Genomic DNA, 17,437 nt, shown 5'->3' with positions numbered 1-17,437 from the left:
GCTTTCTAGCTTGTTTTCTTTCCTCTTTTTTTCCTTTACCTTAATTGCTCCTCTGAATTTGAGAAGTGAAGAATGTCTGGTACAAGGTTTAGCTATTTATTCAACATTCCAAATCAATCCCTTTCTGTGGAAAGAGTAACTTTCTTAGTTTCTCTTCTTCCTGGGACGTGAGGTTATCTTTAGGTATATCAGGTGACTCTGAATTTTCAGGTTCCTCATCAATCTGCTGAGAAGCAAATTCTGAATTCATTGCTGTGAGAAATGGAAGATTCTGTCTCTTATTTTCTATAAATAAATGCTGATATTAGGAACTTTTTTCTCCTAGCATTCATCTTAAATTCAAACTATTTAAAAATCATGGACAAAAATTTTCATTGGTCTTTCCCTATTAGTATTTCAATGTTTCATGGTTGGATCACTAAGTTGTAATGTCATATACCCACAGAATGAACATATACCACAGAATGAACATTGAAAAGATCCCATTGAAAAGAATTTTTCTTCTTGGTAACTGCTTTCTAAAAAAATTGTTTTCTTTATATTCTGAAGCTTGTTTCCTCTGCTGCTTGTTGAGGTTCCTGTTGCTAACTGCCTTAGACTGTGTTTTTCCGTCAAATACCCTTACCAACCTATTGCACAATGTCGTTTTGCAAGACTGTAACTGAATGACTTGAAAAGTTCCTGCAAATATAGTTGATTTTTCCACTGACAAAGAATTATGTCACCTACTTTGGAGAAATGATTAACTTATACTACTGGCATTCATTAAGCTCTAGGCTTAGAACTATGTTAGGGGAAGTAAAAATAGAATAAAACATTGAGGAGACTGGTTTTTGCTCTTAAAGAGTGTAATCGTTGAGAATACAGGATTTGAAGTCAGACAAACATAGTCTGGATGATCTTGGATGAGGAACACTAAGCCTTGGTGCTCTCATCTGTGAAATAATTGTACTTATCTCACATGTTAAATGAGCATAATCTCTGGGTAGAATTCTCCCCAGAGCTGGGAAAGATTGTTTCTCTGGGGACTTTTGCTTTTTGTGGTCTTTTCAATGGTTGTCAATTATTTTTTACATTTCAGCTACTGAACACCACTGTGGCTATACCTTGGCTACTTCATGTTCTGGCAGTTAAAAAAAAAAAAGTCTGGACACTTTCTACCTCAAGTAACTTGGATATTTGATTGATTGATATCCACATTGGCTGTTGGTAGATGGAGACACACAGTGCGATTCATCAGGATAGCACAAAGACCGTAACAAACTAATCCCTAAATATCAACGGCTTAACACACTACACACTTATTTTCTTGCTCATACACACAGTGTGGGTTGGGGGAGGGGAGTCAGTATATTGTGTGAAGCCATTCAGATACCTAAGCTCTTTCTATCTAGTGGCTTCATCATCTTCTAGGGCTCTAGAGCTCTGCCTTAAGTTCTCTGCATCTGACTAGAAGCCCAAAGAAGACTGTGAGATAGTATGGGGATTTTAGAGACAGTGACTCAATGGGGGGGTACATCACTTCTACTCACATTCTTTTTTTTTGGTTTTTGCTTTTTAGGCCCACACCTATGGCATGTGGAAGTTTCCAGGATTGGGGTTGAATTGGAGCTGCAGCTGCAGGCCACAGCCACAGCAACTCCAGATCTGAGGCATATCCACAACCTACACCACAGCTCATAGCAATGCCAGATCCTTAACCCATTGAGTGAGGCCAGGGATAGACCCCACATCTTCATGGATACTAGTTGGGTTTGTTACCACTGAGCCATTATGGGAACTCCTGTCTTGGGGAATCTTTAAGCAGACAGTGAATATGGTCAGTGTTCGAATACCCAGCAATCCCCGCCTGGTGGTTGGCTGAGGATGGTGTAATAAATTGTGTATCTGTGTTAAGATTTTCTGTAGGAAAAGTGGGCAATGTCCAGATAATAGGCTTAATTTCGGTTATATTTTCCTTCGTTTAGATCTAGTTTTTAATTCCCTGATTTAGAGCTGATCTTTAACACCATCATTTTATTCTTCCACAACTACATGATTTGGACTGGACTTAAATGTTCAGAAATAATGTTAAAATTTAAAATTTCTTGCTTTTGTTGTGAAATGGATGTCTCCATCGAGAAAATTTTCTTTTATGTAAGGATCACTTTGCTATATTGTGATGTCTTGACTTAATTATTACCATTTCTGTCTTTTTAGGGCCACACACCCGAGGCATATAGAGGTTCCCAGGCTAGGGGTTGAATCACAGCTGTGGCAGCTGGCCTTTGCCACAGCCACGGCAACGTCAGATCTGAGCCGTGTCTTCGAACTACATCACAGCTCACGGCAACGCCAGATCCTTAACCCACTGAGTGAGGCCAGGGATCAAATCTGTCAGATTCATTTCCACTAAGCCAGGACAGTAACTCCTGTCTTGACTTTATATAATAACAGCAATAATGATGCCAATGATGATAATGAAATTAGCTAACACTTATGTGGCACTTCCTCTAGGATCTGACTTTCTTCTTCAGTTTTGGTAATAGTGTACATGAGAGTATAATCCTTAAAAAACTACTTTTTACTTTAGCTAGTCTTTTGTCCATTTTTTCCCTTAAATGCCATAATTTATTTGGACTTAGCTACTATTCGTAACTATGTTCTGATTGATTTTTTTCACAGTGAATTGAAAATGAACACTTCTGGAAACTATATTATTTATATTTTAATTTTTTATAAAATTTTAAAGATTACTTTCCATTTACAGTTATTAAAAGTATTGTCTATATACCCCATGTTATACAACACATCTTTGAGCCTATCTTACACCCAATTGTTGGTACCTACCACACCCCTACTCCTATATCAGCCCACTGGTGACCACTAGTTCTCTATATCTGTGGGTTTGCTTCTTTTTTGTTACATTCACTGGTTTGTTGTATTTTTAGGAGTCCACATGTAAGTGATATTAGAAAGTATTTGCTTTTTCTATCAGGCTTATTTCATTAGCCTAGTATACTCCAACTCCGTCCATGTTGTTGCAAATGGCATAATTCTTTCTTCTTATGAGTGAGTAGTATCCCATTGTATAAATATACTTCATCTTCTTTATCCAGTCACCCATTAATGGACACTTAGGTTGCTTCCAAATCTTGGCAACTGTAAATAATGCTGCTGTGAACATTGGGTCATATGCATCTTTTCAAATTAGTATTTTTGTTTTTTTTGGATATATACCCAGGAGTGGAATTGCTGGGTCATTCTCTTTTGGTAGTTCTCTTTTTAGTTTTCTGAGAAATTTTCATACTGGTTTCCATAGTGGCTATACCAGTTTACATTCCCACCAACAGTGTGCAAGCGTTCCTTTTCCTCTATATCCTCTCCAACATTTGTTATTTATAGCTTTTTGATAATAACCATTCTGACAGGTTTGAGATGATATCTCATTGTAGTTTTGATTTGCATTTCCTTGATGATTGTCAATGTTGAGCATCTTTTCCTGTACCTGTTGGCCACCTGCATTTCCTCTTTGGAAAAATATCTATTCATATCTTCTGCAAATTTTTAAGTTGGGTTGTTTTTTGATGTTGAGTTGTATGAGTTGTTTATATATGTTGGATATTCATCCCTTATCATTTATATAATTTGCAAATATTTTCTGTTCAGTAGATTGTCTTTTCATTTTGTAAATGGTTTCCTTTGCTGTGCAAAATCTTTTAAGTTTTATTAGGTCCCATTTGTTTATTTTTTCTTTTATTCCCTTTATTTTAGGAGATGGATCCAAAAAAATATTGCTGTGATTTATGTCAAAGAATATTCCACTTATGTTTTCCTATAGGTGTTTTATAGACTCTGGTCTTACATTTAGGCCTTTAATCCATTTTGAGTTTATTTTTGTATGTGATATTGGAGGACATTCTAATGTCATTTTTTTGCATGTAGCTGTCCATTTTTCCCAGCACCACTTACTGAAGAGAGTGTTTTTTCTCTATTATATAGTCTTGCCTCCTTTGTCATAGATTTAATTGACAGGTTTATTTCTGGGCTCTCAATCTTTTCCCATTGATCTACATGTCTGGTTTTGTGTTGGTACCATACTGTTTTGTAGTTTAGTCTGAGTCAGGGAGTGTGATTCTTCCAACTCTGTTCTTCTTTTTCAAGATTGTATTGGCTATTCGGGTCTTTTGTGTTTCCATATAAATGGCATTGATATTGTGATAGGAATTGCATTGAATCTATAGATTGCCCTTGGTAGTATGATAATTTTAACAATATTGATTCTTCTGATCCAAGAACATGTTATATCTTTCCATATGTTTGTCATCTTCAGTTTCTTTCATCAGTGTCTTATGGTTTTTGGGGTACAGGTCTTTTGCCTCTTTAGGTAGGTTTATTCCTAGATACTTTGTTCTTGTTGATGTGCTGGTACATGGGAATATTTCCTTAATTTCTCTTTGTGCTAGTTTGTTATTAGTGTATAGAAATACAAGAAATTTCTGTATATTTTTTATCCTGCTACTTTACCAAATTCATTGATGAGCTCTAGCAGTTTTCTGGTAGCATCTTTGGGATTGTTTATGTATAGTATCATGTCATCTGCAAATAGTAACAGTTTCACTTCTTCTTTTCCAATTTGGATTCCTTTTATTTTTTTCTTCTCTGATTGCCATGACTGGGACCTCCAAAACTGCCAAATAAAAGTGGTGGTAGTGGACATCCCTTGTCTTGTTCCTGACCTTTCAGGAAAAGCTTTCAGCTTTTCATGGTTGTGTATGATGTTAGCTGTGGGTTTGTCATATATGGCTTTTATTATATTGAGGCAAGTTCCCTCTGTGCCCATTTTATGGATGATTTTTATCATAAATGGATGTTGAATTTTATCAAAAGATTTTTCTGCAACTATTGAAATGATCATGTGGTTTTTATTCAATTTTTTAATACTGTGGAGAATCACACTGATTGATTTGTGTATATTGAAGTATCCTTGTGTCCCTGGGATAATATATTACTTTTTATTAGCCATGAAGATTAAACCATTATGAGTTTTATTGCAACCTTAGAACCATTGTGACTTGAAAAAGTTAGAATTTCTAAAATTTTCTGATTCTTTGAGCAGTGAGGCAGTCAGTAGCTCATTTCTCATTCTCTGTGGTCTTGGTTCAAATATCAGTTCCTTCATTTATTAGCTGCAAAATTGTCCTGAGGCAAATTATTGCACTTGCTGAACTCAAGTGTTCTCATATGTAAAATGAGAGTAATAATACTAACTACATCATGTGATTGGTGAGAAGATTAAATGGATCCATATTGGAAAAAACAGTAAGAACATTGCCTTTCCCATGGTAAGTGCCTTGTGTTTTTAAATAATCACATATATAGTTGGGATGCTCACTGCCATTGCATTACCAGGAAGCCTGGACCAAGAATGGTGAGGCAACACTTGCAGTGGTCAATTATTTAAACCTTTGGTGGCTCTGTCACTTGGGGGCTGTGTCAGTTTCATCAGCTTGTTTAAACTTCCCCTTGTAAAATGGGGAAGAGATTCTTAGTGACAGCTTCTAATGGTGGTTCTGAGGATTGAATGAGATGGTATGTATAAAGCACTTGTGATGAGTCACAGATTTAGCTCCTAACACATCTGGATGGGCAGAGAACATATAGCTCCTTAATTTTGGTTTTCACTAATGTGGTCTTCCTCTTCAGCAAACTCTTGCTGATTCGAAGAGAAATTAACTGAATGTCCAGGTTGTTTTTGATCTTAGTCTGCTGTATGGATTTTAGATAAAGCTCTGCCTCTAGGGAAAAGTACCCAGACTTTGAAATCTCTGTCTTCCAGCCTTTGCAAGTCTCCTCTCCAAGATGAGATGTGAGTGTGTGCTGCTGAGGCAGTCTTGGTGGAAGGGAGAGTCCAGAGCTTTAGGCATGTGGTTCACTCCCATGTGCCATGTGGCTTCTTGCCATTCTTGGCTGAGACTTGAGCTGGTATAACGTGGACTCAGGAATCTTTGGGGTTGATTAGGGTCTGGCAGTCTCCTGGCTTGCCTTGCATCATCTCATTCTCAGTGGTATCACAGGCTTTCTGAATCCCTGCCTCCCTTCAGGAACAGAGGCTGGATGCCCCTGGGTGGACTCTCCACACCTAGCCTTTGAGAAGCACCACCTCTTTCCTCCCCAGGCTGGCATACTGGCTGCCAGCTCAGCTACTTTCTGATTCCCCTCTTCCCCTCGACCCCTTAGGGAGCTGTGAACCCTCTGGGTTCCAGCCCTACAACAATGGTTCCCACAGGTAACCAAGAGGTGCTCAGGAAAGCTACATTCCATGTGGTCTCTCTGCCTAACCACCTCCTTATGGACTTTGGAACAGAGCAAGCTGAGAGGTCATGTCTTCCTAGAGTCCTAAACAGGAGGTGGGTCAGGCTTTCCCAGACCTCCCTGATATTCCTTCAGATACTCTCTAACCACTTGGCTCTTTCCCCTGCTTTTTCTCCTCTCAGGGCCCCTGGGATGAGGATGAAGATGAGGTTTCTCCACACTCTGCTGCGTTAGGTCTTCACTTCACTGTGGGAGAATTCTTCAAGTTCGTGATACAGGCATTTAGAAATTCTTTCTCAGGACAATACACTAGTAAGCCTTGCACAAAGGCACATTTTGAATGTGAGATACTGAGTATTAGCTCCCACTTCTTTCTGTCCTAGGACACTTTTAACTTGAAAGGCAAGGAAATAGCAGCAGTATTTTCCAAAATATTAATCCAAAGTAAGCACATAATCAGTATAAACTTTACTTTGATGACGATGATCATTAAGTAACTATTAGCACAGTGTCATTGCTATTTGGTTTGCTTTTACCCTTGGATGGCTCATGAGTTCAGAGATCGCACACTTGGCATCATGACACATGTGTGCTCTACCTCTCATGGCTCTTACCTCCTCTTTTTTTTTTTTTTTTTCAGCCACACCATGGAAGTTCCCAGGCCAGGGACAGAATCCAAGCCACAACTGTGGCATCGCTGGAACCTTAATTTACTGTGCCACAGTGGGAACTCCTTACTTCCTCCTTTTTTTTTTTTTTTTTTTTCTTCCACTTCTTAGGACACACAGGCCCTTCTTTTCCTAGAACACGTGGTGGTTTTTCTTGCCTTGGGGCTTTTGTAAGTGCTGTTCCATCATCTGAAACCTGTTCCCTGTGTCTTCTCCCTGAGGCTCCTTATCTGTAGGATTTACTCCATTGCTGCTCCTTCACTTACTTTGCTGGATCTTCTCTGGCCACCCTCCCTAGAGTGGCCATCCCACGTCTGCTTAGTGTCCACATTGCACATCCTCCTTATTTCCTTTCCTGTATTATTTCCTTACTTGTGTAAGTCATACTCTTAAAATGTTTACACATTTGTTACCGTCTCCCTCACCAGAATGAAAGCTTTAAAAAGACATGGTCTGTGCCCATTTGACTCCCTGGGGTACCCCCAGAGCAGAGGGCCTAGCACATATGAAGAGGACAAATGGTTATTGAATGTATGAATAGGTGATTGAACAGAAACTTATTTCAGGTGTAAGGAATCATTATGAATGTTAACACGGGTGACATGGATATGCATGGAAGAAGCACAGATGCCTTGTAAGCACAGATGTAGGATTCTCTATATGTTTAGTATGTACAGTGTGATCACGTGGGTCTCTTTATCTTTCCCTTTTTTTTTTTTTTGCCTTTTTCTAGGGTCGCACCTGTGGCATATGGAGGTTCCCAGGCTAGGGGTCCAGTTGACAGCCTATGCCATAGCCACAGCAATGCAGTATCTGAGCCACATCTGCAAACTACACCACTGCTCATGGCAACGCCAGATCCTCAACACACTGAGCGAGGCCAGGGATTTGTTAACCACTGAGCCACAACAGGAACTCCCGCTATCATTTTTATCTAGGATGCTGAGGGGTATGTGCCTTCCAGACAAGATTAGAAGTCTTTTGAAGGGAGACTTCATGACTCATATTTCTCTTACGTGTTTTATGTTTAGTTACTCAGTACATAATTGTTGGTGGTTATGTGTGGTGGTGGTGGGTGAGAGAGGAAATTACAGGCCATCAACTTCTGTGTGATTAAACTGGGAAGGCTTTCAAGAGAAGGCAGTATTCTAGAAATTATGAGATTGATAGAAGGAAAGCCACTTATTTGTTTTCTGGAGGAAGAGTGATTGTCAAGTTGGGAGTGGAGGAGCCCCAGAGCTTTTGTCAGCCAGTACTTAGGCAGAAATTGTGATTTGAACAAAGAGTTTGCAGCTACAAACTAGAAACGATTCATTTAAGGATTTAAAGGTTTAAGCCTTCACAGAGAAAGATCAGAGGTGGGAATGAAGCAAAAGAATTGTTCCAGAGACTACTGCTGCGTAACAAATTACCTCAAAACGTAGCAGCTGAAAACAGCCACGTTCTTACCCTCCTGGGGAGGCTATGGGCCAAGAAGTCCATGAGGGCACAGCAGGTGGACTGGACTCTGATCCAGCTGAAAAGACTTGTGGGGCACAGGTGACCTGACGCTGGGGCTGGGAGACTTTTTGCTCATGTCTGGTGACTCAAATGGCCCCCTGTGACCTCACTGGACAGCTCAGCTCACTCATGACCTTGTGGGGACAGGGCTGTCAGACATCACCCTTGGGGCTCAGGATCTCCTCACACATGTTCCTGCAGAGGAGGACGAAGTGGGCTTAGAAATCAGCTCTCCCCCTTCCTAGTCCTCTCTGTGTTACTGTGGTCGCAAACCCCACCGACATTGAAGGGAGGGAGACATAGACCCCACTTTTTGATGGGAAGAGTAGGATTTTTGATCCAATATATATACACATTTTAATGGGCTGCACCTGTGGCATATGGAGGTTCCCAGGCTAGAGGTCCAATTGGAGCTGCAGCTGCCAGCCTACACCACAGCCACAGCAATGCCAGATCTGAGCCACGTCTGTGACCTACACCATACTCACGGCAAGGCCAGAACCTTAACCCACTGAGGGAGGCCTGGGATTGAACCTGCCACCTCATGGTTCCCAGTTGAATTCGTTTCCACTGAGCCACAATGGGAACTCCTGGATCCACATTAGAAGCAACTCTAAGGATAAAAGAAATGGAGTGGGGAGGCTCTTGTACTTGGGATCAGGGGACATGCCTATGGCTGTGCTAGGGATCTGGTTGTGTTCACTGTGCATGTGCTGTGTTCTGACCTTTCGTGGCTTCTCAGGCTAAGTTAGAGCTCTTTGATCATCTTCCAGGAAAAAAGTTTTCTTCCTCAACTCTGATGTGCTCAGGGGCTGAGGGCTGGACAGCAGGTGCTTGAAATCCTTGATGGTCACCATAAAATAGGTAGAGGCATTCTAGTGTGTTTGGTGAGCCCCCCACCACAGAGCAGCTGCTTGTCAGAACCTTTCAAACACTACTCTCCTTCTTTACTGCAGCGCACACTGCTTGGCCACCTCTTTTGCCATCACATCATTTTCCTGGTCTTCTTCACACCTTGTCCCCATTTATTTCCACTGCAGCCTCACTTCCTCTAGCCCCCTCTTCTTGGTTCTTAGAGTGATAAAGCCTGTCCATACTGGGTTTACAACAATTTTTTAACCAGCCACTGGGAAGCAGATTGAAATCTCTGAACTCACTTTTACTGCCTCATTTCAACCTCATTTACAAGAGATAGAAGGAATGGGTATTAGCTAATTGTCCCACATAGTCCTATTTTCTCAACAGTACTTATTTTTATTAACACAGCAGATAGAAAGAAAACGAAATTAATCTTCATCAAACAGCCTGCTAATGTGAAGCTGAGAGGCAGCCAGCAATGAAGAACTGCAATCACATTATCGCTATTTTGGGAGTTTTACATTAAGCTCCTACACAATAATCAAATAGTGAAGTATGATCATAAATTTTGCTTAGAATTTAGGAATATGGCAGCTGTTCTGGGGCACATTTACAGGAAAATCATGAGCTCAAATGGAATTTGCTGAGGACTATATATCAATTTACCATCGGGGTAGATAGTATTAGAAACCCTCGACTTTACCAATTAATCACTATATATGTGGCATCTCAAGAAGAGTTATGACTCAAATAGCACACTGAGAGTTTTTTGCTTTACATAGAGAAACAATCCAAGGAGTTTGGGGGAGCACTGCTGGCTGTCTCCAGTCCCTCATCTTTTTCCTTTTAAAGATTAATTTTCCATGTAAGGGCCCTGTACTTGAAATATTTAGACATGGCATGGCACACTTAAAAGAAGATACATAGATGGACACTTCTGACCCACTGTTAAGAGGGAGCAGGATGGGGTAAAGTTGGACGGGGGATGCTTATCAGTTATTTTGGCACAGACATTAGATTTTATTTTGTTATTTTGAGTCGGCAAGGAATACCTTGATTATTTTTCTCAGTGATGATAATGGAATTTTTGTCAGCTATTAACAATGAAATTATAATTTAGGGAGGAAAATGAAAAAGTACAAATGATCTCCCGCATGGAAAGCCACTTAGAGCCCATCTGTTGGAAAGAATAAGGAGCCTCAGTGGTGTAGTTTGTCCCATGAAAGGGGGTGGAATGTAGTAGAAAGTGCATAGACCTTGGAGCCCACTTGGGCATATATCTGGACAAAACTTTGCTTGAAAAACATACATGCATTCGCATGCTCATTGCAGCACTATTCACAATAGCCAAGATGTGGAGAAACAACCTAAATGTCCATCAATGGATGAATAGATTAAGAACATGTGGTATATATACACAAGGAATACTACTAAGCCATAAAAAAGAACATAATAATGCCATCTGCCTCAATATGGATGGAACTAGAAACTCTCATACCAAAGAGAAATAAGTCAGAGAAAGACAAATATATATCACTTATACCTAGAATCTAATATATGGCACAAAAGAACCTTTGCACAGAAAAGAAAATCATGGACATGGAGAACAGACTTGTGGTTGCCAAGGGGAAGGGGGAGGGGGAGGGAGTGGGATGGACTGGGAATTTGGGGTTAATAGATGCAAACCATCGCCTGTGTGTGCGTGAGATCTTTTCAATCCCTATAGTGATATACTGTGTACATATTGTAGGTGTTTGTACCTTCAATCCCTATGGTGATATACCTGGTACATATTGGACATTCAGCAGCTGTTCATTGAATCAATAGATGGAAGAAAAATGGAGGCCATGTTCTCCTTCATCTGCAGAACATTCCTGGAAATATAGGTGATAACTGATGTGGAATGATTTCAGGGAGACTCAAAGCCTCTTATTCAACCCCAAATATCTTTCTACTGGTCCTGAAAGCTTTTTTCAAATTTAAGTATTACTCATCCCATTTAGCTCAAGGGCCCTGTTATAAGCAAATATTATTTCAGAGCAGGAGTACCCTGAGCCATTGTGTGCTGTGGTTCTGGTCCAGCTGCCCGCCTCAGTGTGGGGAACCGCTTGGACTGGGAGTCAGGGGGTCTGGCCTCCAGACCTGGCTGTTACCTCACATCTGGCATTGCATCCCTGGGCCTCAGGGCCATGGCTTCTTATTCATTAAATGGAAGACTAGAGTCAGTCTCCTATAAGTGGTTTGATTTGTCACCCCGTGAGAGGGAGTGTTAAGCCCATAGGAAAGTTTTTGAGGTGAGGCCTGGGGCAGTAACTGAGTTGGTAGGTCTCACAGGGTGACTTGTTAGAGATTATAGCTCTAGAAGGACAGGGAACAGGGAGCATTCATCAAATATGGTTGTGGGATGCCTGATGAGAGGGCATAAGGGACATACCATGAGGGTGAAGAGCGGTCCATAGACCCCTCTTAGGACAGCTCTTTAATTTTGTCTGAGTTCAGTCTCTTTTATTAATATCATAAGAATTTGCCTGGATGTGAAGCATCAACAAAAGAGCACCAACCCTGTGGGACTGGAGCAAAGCCAGTTCGCTGCTCTGTGATCTGCAACCCTGGGCACCCTAATGCAGTGAGAGCTTGTGTGTGTATTACGGAAAATTGCTTCAGGCCGTTCTGAGGCATGAATGTCAACTCAGGGGTGCAGCGGTGGACTGCCACAAAGTTCTGGGCCTAGAGAGACTGGCCTGGCCTGTGGCAATCAGGAAAGAAGCAGCCCTTTGTGGACATAGGTGTTTCAGCCAAAGGAGTGGAGCCAGTGGTTACTGAGCGCTTTGCGCCACCCATGGTGGGCGAGTCATTACATTGTCTCATGTAACCTCACAGCAGCTCCATGTAGTGGAGATCACTGTCTTCAGTACTGGCCAGGAAGTTAAGACTCAGAATAAAGTCAAAGGATGCAGAGATTTGACCCTAAGATCTCTGGATGGTCAAATGCATACCCCCTACCTCTCTCCTCTCCCCCTAACACCTATGGCAACTTCCAGGATGTTCTGAAAATATTATTTGCTGTTAATTTCAGTGTTCTTTTGCCTATGGACATCATGGATGGCATTATTGTTCCACGTTATTGCTATTTCCAGGTCTTTCTGGTACAAAGAAGCAATCGCCACCAGTGGCCTCGTCATCATCCACTCAGAGGCGGCATTGTAAGTCATTACGTAGTTGTATTTTCCAGATGCCAAGGTTCCAATGTAAGCTTTTTGTTGGATCCTTTTCTCTCTTACACGTGGTTGATTAAGAAGTAGAGTTTTGTGCTCTGCCTCCCCCTCCCCCGTCCCCCCACTATGGCAACTCATGTTTAGGTTTTACTGAGATTCATTTCTGGTGTTTTGAAAGGTTAACAACAAAGCTGTAGGTTCTCTTGAATTTCTTATGAAGATGTGGCAGGGAGGAGGGCAGAGTGTGTCCGTTTATTGAGCTCGAGGTAGCTGCTGATGGAGGCAGACACGGCAAACGTGTCCCTGGAACCTTTTCAGTGTTCTGTAACAAGCGGCGCATTGATCTAGGCTGGGCAAGCTGGTGGGTCTCTGGCGGTTTGGAGTTTCCGAGGAAGTGCCTGTTAAGGCAAAGAAAGAGCCCGTGCTCACGTTGAACACATCAATGCCTGAACGCGGGCTGGGGAGGGAGGCACTGCAGAGATCCTTCAATCGCCCTTGATAAGGATGAATGTTGAGCAGTGCCTCCACCTGCAGCTTATTATCTGCCCAGGGCTCTATCTGCCGGTGGTCCTGCAGTGAAAAGGATGAAGGCTCTGTCTTTCATCTTAAGGGAAGGAATGTGTGCTTGCTTCTGGGGGTGTATTAACAGTTTGGGGCTTCAACAATTAAGTAGACTGAAGGAAGATGTTGTTGAAATGGGGTCTTTTTTTAGTTTTATTATGCTTTGTCCTTTGTGTCTTTAGATTTTTTCTTTCTGAAACTCCTGTCATATATTCAGGAGTTTATATCCTGTAGTTTCAAGCCTAGTAATGAAATAAGCCCCTGTGTATCTACCGCTCACTTATATGGAATACAAGCCCCTCCCCCTTTCCATTCTCTTCCTCTGAACCATTCTTTTGAAATTTGTGTTCCTCGTGTCTTTGCTTTTCTTGACAGTTTTACTGCATGTGATGGTCTGTTAAACAGTTTCTCTCTATTTAAAATACCAATTTTGTGTAATAAAGCCCTGTGTATCACTTAGCAGTTTTCCTGTTCACAAAGCCTGGATCTATTTTTAAAATAGCTCAGAAGGCCTTTGTTTCAAGTGCTGTGTTGTGACGCTGCCATGATGCACAATGAAATGAAGAAATTTGTGCATTAAACAGTTTTTGCCCTTCTACCCCTAATACCACACAACTCTCATCTTTAGTTCTTTAATTAGTACATTTTACAATAGACTATGAGAACAAGGAATTTGTTATTAAATACACTGGGGTTTGATAAGAATTTACATTTAAGTATAGTGGGAAAATCAATAAAAGATTTTTGAACCATATTCCCGTCTATCTCTGGTTTCCCATTCTACTTTCTCTTTAAGTGAGATTCCAAGGAAGAGGTCACTGCATGATGTAGTAATGAAAATGGAGCCTGGCCATCCCTGTGATTTTCCAGGTTCATAGGTAGGAGAGGGCTCCCATGCTAAAATGGATTTAGTGGCAACTCTATATGGCTTGGCGCCATTGCCATTGTTCTGATTTAGCACAAATATATCCTTTTATATAATATAACCTTAGGAATCTTCAAGGCAAGCAATTGAAACTGACTCTGATTGGTGCGAACATAAAGGGTATTTCCTGAAAAATATCAGGTAGAATCACTGTGAAATGCTGGGCACTAGACTAAGAATATGGGTTGGAACCAAGAGGACAGAGTCACAGTCAAGTCACACCACAGAACCAGCCTGGTGAGCCATCCCTGCCTCCCCTGCTGAATGTGACATGGTGGCTTGAATGCTGCTTGGACCTGGCCTGGCAACTGGCTGCTGCTGCTCCAGTCACCACAATGAAGGCTTCCTGTTGGCAAGTCACTGAGCCAATGATTTGAAGCCCTGGGTTGTCTGATTACTCATGGCTACCCCTGTGCTATAGTTACCAGAGGGGCTGGGAAAGCAAGAGTCCGGCTATAACGGAAGTGGCTTTTTTTCTCACAAAGACCTGAATGGAAGGAAATTCACCAAATATTGGAGGGGGCTCAGATGCTGGGAAGCCATGATTCCACCAAACATCATCATCTCGTTTTATCCAATGACTTTCCTTTGAGCCTTTGACTTTCTTTCTTGCTGATGTCTTATTTTTTTCTTTTAAACTATTTATTAGTATTTTAAATTTCAAATAGGAGAAGAAAAGAAAAGTGATAACATTAAAAATTAGATTATTTTAGGAATTTCCACCATGGTGCAGTGGGTTAAGAATGCAACTGCAGTGGCCAGGGTTGCGGCAAAGATGCGGGTTCGATCCCCAGCCTGGCACAGTGGGTTAAAAATCTGGCATGGCTGCTGCTGCTTGGATTCAAGCCCCTGGCCTGGGAGCTCCCATGTGGGAACTTCCATATGCCGTGGGCGTGGGCATAAAAAATGATTTTACTGTATATCTTTCTTGAAGTTTCTGTAAGCAATACCCAGATGTGATGTCACACTGACTCCCCACCGTCATCCCTTGACCTCTCACACCCCCACCCTAGAACGTGGAAATGGAGGCATGAACCTACTTTCTGAGAGTACAGAAATAAAATAGGCCTGGAATGGATCAGAAGCGAGGAAGTGAGAAGTAGTTATTTAAATGAGATTTAAATATAACTTAAACTTAGTCTTTTCCTCCCTTATTTGTATAAATAATCAAATCATGGAATTTCAGAAACCTGACATTTCCATTTTGGAATACACACCTCATGGTAATTTGGAGGTAGGTAGATGGTTAGACATGCAGAAGTAGAGTTTAGTGATTACAAACAGGGTGGTGGAGTCAGGCCCAGTGCTCATCCTTGAACTGTGGTATGACCTTGGGCTAGTTCCTTCATTCTCTGGGTCCATCCCTCACTTAAAAATGGGCAGTGACTGTCCCTCCCTCAAAGGTTTGATAGGGGGATTCAGTAAATTCATATATGGAAAGCTCGTAATACGCATTCAATAAATGGTGGATAAATTTTCTAATTCCTGATATAGCAGAATAGAGGGAAAGCTGGTTCTCTCAAGGGAAAAAGGGTTGCTTTTGGAGAAACGCCCTCTTCTGAGAAGTGTTCAAGTGGAGGCTGGTTGACTTAACTCGAGGGGTGTCATAGAGGGAGTTCTGCAATGCGGAGTAGGTGAACAAAGGGGCTTTCGGGGTGCCTTTCAGAAGCTGATTCTAGAGTATAGTAATTCTCTTCAGTGCTCAGACAAGGGTTAATCCTCTGAGCTAGACTACTTCAACTTTTGGTGGCCAGTCACCACCCGAATGGAAATGAACTGAGTAGGACCAGGTTGGTCTGTCCACATACTAACTTGTCTGCAAATGTGACAGCCACTTTTACCACTATCATTGCAACTCTGGCCACTTTCCCTGAGTTGATTTAGCCAGTATGTTGAGTAGCTTCCTCAGTGATAGCTTCTTCAGTAGCTTCCTTGCTGGCATTTGCTAAGCACCCCACAAATGGGAGGCCTTCCCAGATGGGCACTAGTAGCGGATTCTCTTGGTAACTCTGAATTAGGGTACAGCTCACTTGCCCCCTTCAGCTGGGGAACCGTGCACAGTAACCAACCAGTACAGGTCTATGTGGTAGTCCTGATGCTGGTGATAAGCAGGCCTAGGAAGTATGAGGTTGGGAAGGGGGCTCAAACAGCTTGCAGAAGAGGCACCCAAGTAGGGTAGAGGGATGCTAAGGCAGAAGGTGGGAGGGTTCCAAAGAGGCATTTCATTTGTTTTTTGCCTTCTTCATCTTGATACGCTATGTTAACAGAACACAGTGTGGAATCATATACTGTGTCTTTTAGACATGAAGAAAAAGAAAAGGCACAATCTTTGCTGTTGAAATGTTTGCACTCTAACTCAGCCATCCCATTCCCCCATCCTTTATGCTTCACTGCTTATTACATTTACTTCCAGTTCTTCCTGTTTAAATTGAGAACACGGAGGCAAAACCAGGCACTGTGATAATGGAATTTTATGCTAGGTCTTTGATTACACTTCCTTTTCCAGCTTCAATATTTCACATTGTGAATAATAATGTTCTTTGTAGGAAAACCCCTTAATTTGAAAATGTTGCAGATGGCCTTTTATCAGGAGCTATGGACTGTCAAAATAAATAGATTTAATTATGAACCATTGTTGTGGAATGGACCGTCTTAAATAATAGAAGTCAAGTTTCCAAAAATTAAAAAAGACCTTACATTTTAAAAGCACCTTAGAATAATCAGCTGCTGGGGTTGACTGGTTTTCAACAAGTTATTCAGCAGATGGAGGATGTCAGCTTTCACTGGTAACAGCTATTCTCATAACTAAGAAGGGATTTGCTGGGACTTCATCATCACTCTTTGCTCGAACAGAGCCTGGTTTAAGAGAATCCCACTGCCCTAGTACATTGTGATGGAGTACTAGGAAAGGTCTTGTGATTGAGTCATTCTTATTTTTTATTTTATTTTTTGTCTTTTAGAGTCGCACCTATGGCATATGGAGGTTCCCAGGCTAGGGTCCAGTCAGAGCTGTAGCTACCAGCCTACACCACAGCGACAGCAATGCTAGCTCCAAGCGCATCTGCGACCTACGCCACAGCTCACGGCAACACCACATCTTAACCCACTGAGCGAGGCCAGGAATTGAACTTGTGTTCTCATGGATACTAGTCGGTTTCGTTAACCACTGAGCCATGACAGGAACTCTGAGTCATTTTTAGAAAGCCAGGGTCTTGTAGGTCATTGTATGTAGGAGAGTTAGTATAGCTTTAAACAACATTCGAGAATTCCCGTCGTGGCGCAGAGGTTAACAAATCCAACTACGAACCATGAGGCTGCAGGTTCAATCCCTGGCCTTGCTCAGTGGGTTAAGGATCCCGTGTTGCCATGAGCTGTGGTGTAGGCTGCAGACGCTGCTCGGATCCCGAGTTGCTGTG

At 41.7% G+C, this 17,437-nt stretch overlaps 1 protein-coding gene across 7 annotated transcripts in view; it reads left to right on the top strand.

The window, feature by feature from the left end:
• Nucleotides 1–17,437, top strand: part of PDE4D (phosphodiesterase 4D) — a 1,509,235-nt gene that overhangs the window by 101,483 nt on the left and 1,390,315 nt on the right. Inside the window, exon 2 of one of the 7 annotated variants that reach the window (XM_021076865.1) lies at nucleotides 12,458–12,523. The exons of the other annotated variants lie outside the window; for them this stretch is intronic. The gene's annotated coding sequence lies outside the window, so the exon portion shown is untranslated. The remainder of the gene's footprint in view (nucleotides 1–12,457; nucleotides 12,524–17,437) is intronic. 7 annotated transcript variants of the gene reach the window in all.

The sequence above is a fragment of the Sus scrofa genome, chromosome 16 (genome assembly GCF_000003025.6).
Source record: "Sus scrofa isolate TJ Tabasco breed Duroc chromosome 16, Sscrofa11.1, whole genome shotgun sequence".
Taxonomy (NCBI): Eukaryota; Metazoa; Chordata; class Mammalia; order Artiodactyla; family Suidae; genus Sus; species Sus scrofa.
The sequence above is the reverse complement of the archived record's forward strand: the minus strand, read 5'-3'. Positions and strand labels throughout refer to the sequence as shown.